The 11,526-nt window shown below is 35.6% G+C and overlaps 1 protein-coding gene across 1 annotated transcript in view; it reads left to right on the plus strand.

Annotated features, from left to right (window-relative positions):
* The window catches only part of LOC131544789 (Fc receptor-like protein 5), a 275,408-nt gene that overhangs the window by 33,075 nt on the left and 230,807 nt on the right, over window positions 1-11,526 (plus strand).

Genomic DNA, 11,526 nt, shown 5'->3' on the forward strand with positions numbered 1-11,526 from the left:
AATCTTGGCCAACTGAAAAGCATGAGAATGAAAAGTATGAGCATGTACAGCACTCAATACTTAGTTGGGGCTCCTTTTGCCTGAATTACTGCAGCAATGCGGCGTGGCATGGAGTCGATCAGTCTGTGGCACTGCTCAGGTGTTATGAGAGCCCAGGTTGCTCTGATAGTGGCCTTCAGCTCTTCTGCATTGTTGGGTCTGGCATATCACATCTTCCTCTTCACAATACCCCATAGATTTTCTATGGGGTTAAGGTCAGGCGAGTTTGCTGGCCAATTAAGAACAGGGATACCATGGTCCTTAAACCAGATACTGGTTGCTTTGGCAGTGTGTGCAGGTGCCAAGTCCTGCTGGAAAATGAAATCAGCCTCTCCATAAAGCTTGTCAACAGAAGGAAGCATGAAGTGCTCTAAAACTTCCTGGTATACGGCTGCGTTGACCTTGGACCTCAGAAAACACAGTGGACCAACACCAGCAGATGACATGACACCCCAAACCATCACTGACTGTGGAAACTTTACACTGGACCTCAAGCAACGTGGATTGTGTGCCTCTCCTCTCTTCCTCCAGACTCTGGGACCCTGATTTCCAAAGGAAATGCAAAATTTACTGTCATCAGAGAACATAACTTTGGACCACTCAGCAGCAGTCCAGTCCTTTTTGTCTTTAGCCCAGGCGAGACGCTTCTGACGCTGTCTGTTGTTCAAGAGTGGCTTGACACAAGGAATGCGACAGCTGAAACCCATGTCTTGCATACATCTGTGCGTAGTGGTTCTTGAAGCACTGACTCCAGCTGCAGTCCACTCTTTGTGAATCTCCCCCACATTTTTGAATGGGTTTTGTTTCACAATCCTCTCCAGGGTGCGGTTATCCCTATTGCTTGTACACTTTTTTCTACCACATATTTTCCTTCCCTTCGCCTCTCTATTAATGTGCTTGGACACAGAGCTCTGTGAACAGCCAGCCTCTTTTGCAATGACCTTTTGCATCTTGCCCTCCTTGTGCAACGTGTCAATGGTCATCTTTTGGACAACTGTCAAGACAGCAGTCTTCCCCATGATTGTGTAGCCTACAGAACTAGACTGAGAGACCATTTAAAGGCCTTTGCAGGTGTTTTGAGTTAATTAGCTGATTAGAGTGTGGCACCAGGTGTCTTCAATATTGAACCTTTTCACAATATTCTAATTTTCTGAGATACTGAATTTGGGATTTTCCTTAGTTGTCAGTTATAATCATCAAAATTAAAAGAAATAAACATTTGAAATATATCAGTCTGTGTGTAATGAATGAATATACAGTTTCACTTTTTGAATGTGAAATAAATCAACTTTATGATATTCTAATTATATGACCAGCACCTGTATATAACTCCAGGGTGGCACAGTATAGACGAACGAATGAAAACAAATGCAGAGCACCGTAACTTAATTGTAGCATGACAACTTGGCAATGTCAAAACATCTTTACATTACAATATACAGAACAGGTGCATACAAACACTCTCAGAAATAAAGGTACAAAAGCTGTCACTGGGGCAGTACCTTTTCAAAAGGTACATGTTTGTACCTAAAGGGTCCTTTTAGTATCTTAAAGGTACATATTAGTACTTAACGTGTACATATTTGAACATAATAGGTACAAAAGTGTACCTTTTGAAAAGGTACTGCCCCAGTGACAGCTTTTGTACCTTTATTTCTGAGAGTGAATACAACAGAAATAGAGGGAACAGAGAGAGGCAAAAAATAAAATAAAATAAAATAAATATTAATAATGAAATAAAATACATAAAACATTGAAAGGGCTAGGGTTTTTCTTGTAAATCATATTCTGTAATAATATAAAACATATGTATTGCATTCTTCCCCTTCATCACCTTAAGGGCTTTTGTATACAAAACAAACTCATTATGAAATGCACAAAAGGCTGGTTTTACTTTCAAGTATTTAGATTTGTGTATATAAAATTTTCCCATCATAAGGATGCTATTGACCAGAAAATCATCTTTGCTATTGTTCATTACAAGTCCATAGATAATGTCCTTTAGGGTGAAGCTGTCAAGGTAACGTACCTTTGGGTAAAGCCAGTCATGAATATCAGACCATAAAGCATCCGCATACATACAATGAAAAAACAGATGATCCGTGGTTTCAATGTCATCACAAAATACACATTTATTAGAGTCAAATCCAAATCTAAGTCTAAAGTACTCGCTGGATGGATATATCCCATTTAAATTTTTTAAATGAATTTCTTTAATTTTAGGAGATAAAGGAACTTTTATGTATTTAGTTCTAAGAGTATGAATGGCATCTTTTTGGAAATTATATGAGATTGAATTTCTGTAAACTACGATAGGATAAGAAATGTTGTTAAACATATTTCTAATACTCTTGTTTGAAAGTTGACCTTCTTTGAATTCACAGCCTTCAATTAACAGTGAAGGTAAACACAAAGTCATGGGGTTAGAATAAAAGAGTTTCTTTGATTAGACAAATAATAGAATCAGGGATAGCTTTAATAACAGATTCAAATTTAGCCTGATTGCAACTTAAATATTTAACACAGAAATTATCATATGACATAATACCATTATTTAAATACCTTTCTCCATCCAGTGCTTGTCATACAGTGATTTGTTTCTAACTGTAATGTATCTATTATTCCATAATGGTGTATTGTGTGGTGTAAAATTATGGTTATATAAACTCTTCCAGTATAACAAGAGCTGTTGGTGAAACTGGGATAATTTAACTGGGAGACGTTGAGCAGTGAAATCACAACTTAACAGAAACTCTATTCCTCCTAATTTCTTGAATAACTCTCTGGGAATATGAAACCATCTGGGAATTATCACTCTATTGAATAAGCGTTATCAGTGGATATCAGGTCATAGATATGGGCCAGAAGAGGTCTGCTGCGCCTACTGGTAGGCTCAGAAGGCTGTTATCATTGATCCACATGGTTAATCCCCACACGCATGTATGAAGGTGAAGTTACCACTGGAGTACCAGCAGGGGAGATCGTTTCCCCAATGCCAACAACTGCACACGGACCAAAGACCAGCGAAATACACAGGTACCGTCTCATAAAATACTCCATGTTCCGTGTTTATGAATGAAGTTATTCATTTAAAATTTGCCTATGGTGGAAAAGGGATCATGTAAAAAGTCCACATATTTACCGTATTGTTACCATAGTAACTGTCGCTCGACCATGTCATGTGTAGTCGATGCACAGTAACCACAAAATATACCTTGCTTCTCCCACAGTATCCGTAGTTTTACTGTGGTATTTGTAGTTAAAGCACAATAACTTACATATTTACTATGAGTTTACCTCAGTAACCGTAGTTTTACTGTGGTATTTGTAGTTCTTCAGAAACCTACGAGTGACATCACGAACACTACATCCATTTTTTTTTACAGTCTATGGTCTAATCCGAGTCCAGTTCTGTCTTGCAATGCTCATTGTGGAAATAAATGTGATTTAATCATCCGTCCCTCCCGACCCTATAACCAAAGAGTCCCTCGTGGGTCAAATTTACCCGAAGACCCTCAACGTTACACCTTTTTTTTAGTCCAAATTTTTTTTTTTTTCCTTTAAGTTTTTTTCTAATTATTTATGTAGGTTTTGTTATAATTTTTGGAATTTATTTTTATTTTCCATAAATTCCAGATTTTTTCATGAAAATTTGCATATTTGCATACAGTTTTTCACCAAAAAAAACAAACAAAGACACAATTTCTACTTTAAACATCATTATCCATCAGGAACTAGGTCACTGAGTGTCTCTGAGGCCATCTGGCTGGGAAAAATGACAAAAAACTGCATTTATAGTTTCAGCCACTAGATGGGCCTATTGAACCCTATGGAGATTCTCAACTGAGCTCAGAAAGTTAAATCTTGAAAACTACACCACTTTGAGGCTTCATTCAGCTTTCAGATGTAGCTCAAGGCTTTCAGATATATAAAAAAGCATTGTAAAAACAATATTTTGTAAAAAATATATATATAAATTTATACTGTATTTTAATCTAAACACATTCATATATCCATAAATTTTCATAAATATGTAATAAATATAAAAGATAAATTTAAAAATATAAAAATGATATCAAATGATTGGTTTTCACCTCATCATTCAAATTTAACTGTGTTTGGTCAAAAAAAATGTCAAAATGATATTCATTTCCCAGCAGAAACATTATTTATGTTATAATGTATGTCTATGGGAGTGTGTGTACCATGTGTGTGTGTGTGTGTGTGTGTGTGCCTGTGTGTATGGATATGTGAGTTTTTTTCTGCATTGGGGACATTCTGCAGTATCAGCCCTTCATTTGGGTATGCATCTTTCCTGGATTGTGTCAGATTTTGTATGGTAACCCCCCCCCTTCCATTGATTCCTATGGGCGGTCAAATTCCTATGGCCAGGTTACATTTTTTTATTACACCCACATAAAATCATCGAATCGACTCAAATTTTTTTTGTGTGTGCTCCGTGCTCAAGTGTGACAAAACTCAAAGTTAAATTGGAGTTAAATTTGAATGATGAGGTGAAAACCAATCATTTGAAATCATTTTTATATTTTTTAATTTATCTTTTATATTTATTACATATTTATGAAAATTTATGGATATGAATGTGTTTAGATTAAAATACAGAATAAATTTATATTTTTTTTTTTTACAAAATATTGTTTTTACAATGCTTTTTTATATATCTGAAAGCCTTGAGCTACATCTGAAAGCTGAATGAAGCCTCAAAGTGGTGTAGTTTTCAAGATTTAACTTTCTGAGCTCAGTTGAGAATCTCCATAGGGTTCAATAGGCCCATCTAGTGGCTGAAACTATAAATGCAGTTTTTTGTCATTTTTCCCAGCCAGATGGCCTCAGAGACACTCAGTGACCTAGTTCCTGATAATGATGTTTAAAGTAGAAATTGTGTCTTTGTTTGTTTGTTTTTTTGGTGAAAAAATGTATGCAAATATGCAAATTTTCATGAAAAAATCTGGAATTTATGGAAAATAAAAAAAAAATCTCCAAAAATTATAACAAAACCTACATAAATAATTAGAAAAAAACTTAAAGAAGAAAAAAAACATTTTGGACTGAAAAAAAGGTGTAACGTTGAGGGTCTTCGGGTCAATTTGACCCACGAGGGACACTTTGGTTATAGGGTCGGGAGGGACGGATGATTAAATCACATTTATTTCCACAATGAGCATTGCAAGACAGAACTGGACTCGGATTAGACCATAGACTGTAAAAAAAAATGGATGTAGTGTTCGTGACGTCACTCGTAGGCAGAGGTGGACAGTAACGAAGTAAATTTACTTGAGTATTGTACTTAAGTACACTTTTTGAGTATCTGTACTTTACTCGAGTATTATTTTTTCTGGAAACTTGCGACTTTAACTTCACTACATTTGAAAGACAAATATCGTACTTTTTACTCAACTACATTTATATCAAGGTCCCCAAGTAGAAAGTCGTTATATGTAGCAGTTTTTACAATGAGTGCATTTTCAGATTCACTGAACCCTTTTTTTTCTGTGAAAATCCGGCCTGCGATCTGCCAGGACCTTCCTGTGTTGCCAAGTCTTACAGTATTTCTAAGCCTGCAGTTTTCCGTCTAGTTTAGAATGGACATTTGGCTGATATTTTTTAGGCAAATCTGGCAACCTCAGGATCTTCCCCGCTAAACTAATGTAAACGTCCGCGCTACTGCAAGCTAAAAGCGCTCTAAAAAGGCATTTGTAAAATTAACCATGTTTTTACTATAGTAACCATAACTATGGTATTTGCAGTAAAATCACAGTATCCACAAATTTACTATTATATCACTATAGTAACCATAATTATGCTATTTGTAGTAACTTCAGTAACCACAAATTTACCATAGTTTCATTATAGTAGTTTAATTTTTGTAGTTAAACTATGGCAATACAAATGGTAGGCTAATATATCTGTCAAAAATGACTGCCCTCATTTTACCATCCATATATATATATATATATATATATATATATATATATATATATATATATATAAACTTAGGCCTACTGGTAAATTGCTGCTAAAAACTGGTCAGGGAAGTATATAAATCTGAACATTATTTTATTGTCAAAACACTACACATAAATACATATATTTTTTGCAAAGAAATGATCAAAAAGTAGGCTAAATGAAAACTTTAATCTAAACTGGGAATCAATAAGAATTTAAATCAATAAGCAGAACCAGAATGGATAAAATTCAAACAATACCCAACCCTAGCCACATGTTGTGAAGTTCACTGATTTCTGAGCATTTTATGAACACTGATCAGTTGATGGCAAAATTAAAAAAGACGGTTCTTTGGCGCAACCTGCACACCCATGGCCATACTGAGAGAGTATGATCCAGTTTTCTGAAGAGACTAAAGGTTTGTTTTCTTTTCAATGTTTGCTTTGTTTGCCTAAAATGAACCATATCATAGACTTCAGTATATCTTTGAAAAAGAACTTTGTAACTTTTAAACAAGTATTAAAATGAGTTCAATGTAACTGTAGGAGTGTTAGATAAAAAATAAAGATAATTATCTTCATTCAGTTGTTCCATTTCAGCATGTTTTGTAACATAAAAGCTCTTAATTCCAAAGATAATACAAGCTAATCAGTGTATTCAGTAGGTTGCATTAGTGGCATATGGTATTGTAAATATACAACAATGTGACAATAAAACAATGCATTTACTTTTTACTTTTGATACTTAAGTACTTTTAAAAACATGTACTTCCGTACTTTCACTTAAGTAAAAATCTGTCTTTACAACTTTCACTTGTAGTGGAGTAGTATTTGACCAGTAGTATCTGTACTTTCACTCAAGTAAGGAAGTTGTGTACTTTGTCCGCCTCTGCTCGTAGGTTTCTGAAGAACTACAAATACCACAGTAAAACTACGGTTACTGAGGTAAACTCATAGTAAATATGTAAGTTATTGTGCTTTAACTACAAATACCACAGTAAAACTACGGATACTGTGGGAGAAGCAAGGTATATTTTGTGGTTACTGTGCATCGACAACACATGACATGGTCGAGCGACAGTTACTATGGTAACAATACGGTAAATGTGTGGACTTTTTACATGATCCCTTTTCCACCATAGGCAAATTTTAAATGAATAACTTCATTCATAAACACGGAACATGGAGTATTTTATGAGGCGGTACCTGTGTATTTCGCTGGTCTTTGGTCCGTGTGCAGTTGTTGGCATTGGGAAACGATCTCCCTGCTGGTACTCCAGTGGTAACTTCACCTTCATACATGCGTGTGGGGATTAACCATGTGGATCAATGATAACAGCCTTCTGAGCCTACCAGTAGGCGCAGCAGACCTCTTCTGGCCCATATCTATGACCTGATATCCACTGATAACGATTATTCAATAGAGTGATAACATCCGAGCGGGTGCACCTGGAGGTACATCACCCAGAATTTCTATTAATCATGGCATTGTTACGGATCTACCAGGCTCTGTCACCAGCCAGTCACAACACACTCTCACCCGAGTTCTAATCAGCCACACCTGCACATCATCTGATCACCAATCAACACCGGCATATATGCACACCTCACAACACCTCATTGTCTGGTCTCGTTCATACAGTAGACTCCTTATGCTATCACAGCGACTTACCTGCTACTTGCCTCCTTGTGTACTTACCTCCAGTGTTCCCTCCAGCCGTGTGTCTACCGTGTACCCCAGTCTGTCTGCTCCAGTGATCGGCTCCTGAAGTCTGTTACTCCACCGATGTGAGGTGTGTGCTCTGGTCTGTATTCAAAGTGTTTCTGTCAAGACAAAGATCTCCCATCAATCTATCATCAGCAGTTACCTGGTCAAATGGATATCATACTTACCACCTTCAAGCCATATTGCTCTGCTCAATCCAAAATAAACGTTTGTGATCCATCTAATTCCTGGTTTCAGTCTGCTTCTGTAACAGGCATAAAGCAAGGTTGTCCTATTTCCCCATTTATTTTATTATAACCACAGAACTGCTTTCCATCTTTATCAAAAACTCAACAATAGCCCCATTAGAGATACTTGGCCAGACAGTAATCATCAGTCAATTTGCAGATGATACTGCATTTTTTATGAAGCAATTATCAGAGGTCCCCAAAATACTACAATCTATTCACACTTTTTCCAAGATCTCTGGTTTAAAAATACATTTGAACAAGTGTGAATTAATGCCAATCCATCAATGTTACTTAACTGAGGCTTATAACATCCCTATAACATCTAAAGTTAAATACTTAGAAATGCTTATCTCAAAATATTCCACTGAAAATGAACTCATGAATGTGTCGAAAATAATAGACAAATGTCAAATTAAGCTCAATTCTTGGTTATTGCGAGATATAAGTTTATTAGGCAGAATATTTTTGACTAAGATGGAAAGCGTTTCAAGACGAATCTATCCAGCATACACAATTGCTATTTCAAATAGAGCTATTAAATCAATCAGATTAATTGTGGTTACATCTGGAAATGTTTAATTCTATAAATGGGACCCTTAAAATGAATTGGTTGAAATCCTTTTTAAACAATAACAATTTTTGGTTTCATATTCCCAGAGAGTTATTCAAGAAATTAGGAGGAATAGAGTTTCTGTTAAGTTGTGATTTCACTGCTCAACGTCTCCCAGTTAAATTATCCCAGTTTCACCAACAGCTCTTGTTATACTGGAAGAGTTTATATAACCATAATTTTACACCACACAATACACCATTATGGACTAATAGATACATTACAGTTAGAAACAAATCATTGTATGACAAGCACTGGATGGAGAAAGGTATTTAAATAATGGTATTATGTCATATGATAATTTATGTGTTAAATATTTAAGTTGCAATCAGGCTAAATTTGAATCTGTTATTAAAGCTATCCCTGATTCTATTATTTGTCTAATCAAAGAAACTCTTTTATTCTAACCCCATGACCTTGTGTTTACCTTCACTGTTAATTGAAGGCTGTGAATTCAAAGAAGGTCAACTTTCAAACAAGTGTATTAGAAATATGTTTAACAACATTTCTTATCCTATCGTAGTTTACAGAAATTCAATTTCATATAATTTCCAAAAAGATGCCATTCATACTCTTAGAACTAAATACATAAAAGTTCCTTTATCTCCTAAAATTAAAGAAATTCATTCAAAATTTTTAAATGGGATATATCCATCCAGCGAGTACTTTAGACTTAGATTTGGATTTGACTCTAATAAATGTGTATTTTGTGATGACATTGAAACCACGGATCATCTGTTTTTTCATTGTATGTATGCGGATGCTTTATGGTCTGATATTCATGACTGGCTTTACCCAAAGGTACGTTACCTTGACAGCTTCACCCTAAAGGACATTATCTATGGACTTGTAATGAACAATAGCAAAGATGATTTTCTGGTCAATAGCATCCTTATGATGGGAAAATTTTATATACACAAATCTAAATACTTGAAAGTAAAACCAGCCTTTTGTGCATTTCATAATGAGTTTGTTTTGTATACAAAAGCCCTTAAGGTGATGAAGGGGAAGAATGCAATACATATGTTTTATATTATTACAGAATATGATTTACAAGAAAAACCCTACCCCTTTCAATGTTTTATGTATTTTATTACATTATTAATATTATTTTATTTTATTTTATTTTATTTTTTGCCTCTCTCTGTTCCCTCTATTTCTGTTGTATTCACTCTCAGAAATAAAGGTACAAAAGCTGTCACTGGGGCAGTACCTTTTCAAAAGGTACACTTTTGTACCTATTAGGTTCAAATATGTACACGTTAAGTACTAATATGTACCTTTAAGATGCCAAAAAGGACCCTTTAGGTACAAACATGTACCTTTTGAAAAGGTACTGCCCCAGTGACAGCTTTTGTACCTTTATTTCTGAGAGTGTTTGTATGCACCTGTTCTGTATATTGTATGCTGAAAACCCATTCAAAAATGTGGGGGAGATTCACAAAGAGTGGACTGCAGCTGGAGTCAGTGCTTCAAGAACCACTACGCACAGACGTATGCAAGACATGGGTTTCAGCTGTCGCATTCCTTGTGTTAAGCCACTCTTGAACAACAGACAGCGTCAGAAGCGTCTCGCCTGGGCTAAAGACAAAAAGGACTGGACTGCTGCTGAGTGGTCCAAAGTTATGTTCTCTGATGACAGTAAATTTTGCATTTCCTTTGGAAATCAGGGTCCCAGAGTCTGGAGGAAGAGAGGAGAGGCACACAATCCACGTTGCTTGAGGTCCAGTGTAAAGTTTCCACAGTCAGTGATGGTTTGGGGTGTCATGTCATCTGCTGGTGTTGGTCCACTGTGTTTTCTGAGGTCCAAGGTCAACGCAGCCGTATACCAGGAAGTTTTAGAGCACTTCATGCTTCCTTCTGTTGACAAGCTTTATGGAGATGCTGATTTCATTTTCCAGCAGGACTTGGCACCTGCACACACTGCCAAAGCAACCAGTATCTGGTTTAAGGACCATGGTATCCCTGTTCTTAATTGGCCAGCAAACTCGCCTGACCTTAACCCCATAGAAAATCTATGGGGTATTGTGAAGAGGAAGATGTGATATGCCAGACCCAACAATGCAGAAGAGCTGAAGGCCACTATCAGAGCAACCTGGGCTCTCATAACACCTGAGCAGTGCCACAGACTGATCGACTCCATGCCACGCCGCATTGCTGCAGTAATTCAGGCAAAAGGAGCCCCAACTAAGTATTGAGTGCTGTACATGCTCATACTTTTCATGTTCATACTTTTCAGTTGGCCAAGATTTCTAAAAATCCTTTCTTTGTATTGGTCTTAAGTAATATTCTAATTTTCTGAGATACTGAATTTGGGATTTTCCTTAGTTGTCAGTTATAATCATCAAAATTAAAAGAAATAAACATTTGAAATATATCAGTCTGTGTGTAATGAATGAATATAATATACAAGTTTCACTTTTTGAATGGAATTAGTGAAATAAATAATCTTTTTGATGATATTCTATATGACCAGCACCTGTATACGGTATTCTGCCTTTGTTTTACTGTCTTGTGTACTTTTATACATCTGTCGGCACTTCATTAGACAAACAAATTAGATCCGCGATCTAACAAACTGTTCCATAAAACAAGCACTGTACGCAAGCAACGACTAGATAACTTGGCAACAATAATTAATCGTAAATAATCTGTAAAGTTTTATATATATATATATATATATATAGGTCATTCTACAGAAACGTCCACTTTTGGTATGGCAAAATGTCTTAATTTTTTTTTTTTTACATTTAAACTTAGACCAAATTATTAGATTACCTTTTGACTTTATGAATACATATAAATGACAGCTTAATTATGATTATTTTTTTTAGCTTTTTTTGTGCAATTATTTCAAGACCACATGTATCTTTTTTTTTTCTTCACTGCTGTTACCTTCTTTAGCAATATTAAAAGTTTTTATGAAATATTATTTCAAAAAAAAAAAAAAAAAAT

Source organism: Onychostoma macrolepis, chromosome 07 (genome assembly GCF_012432095.1).
Source record: "Onychostoma macrolepis isolate SWU-2019 chromosome 07, ASM1243209v1, whole genome shotgun sequence".
NCBI classification, from domain to species: domain Eukaryota; kingdom Metazoa; phylum Chordata; class Actinopteri; order Cypriniformes; family Cyprinidae; genus Onychostoma; species Onychostoma macrolepis.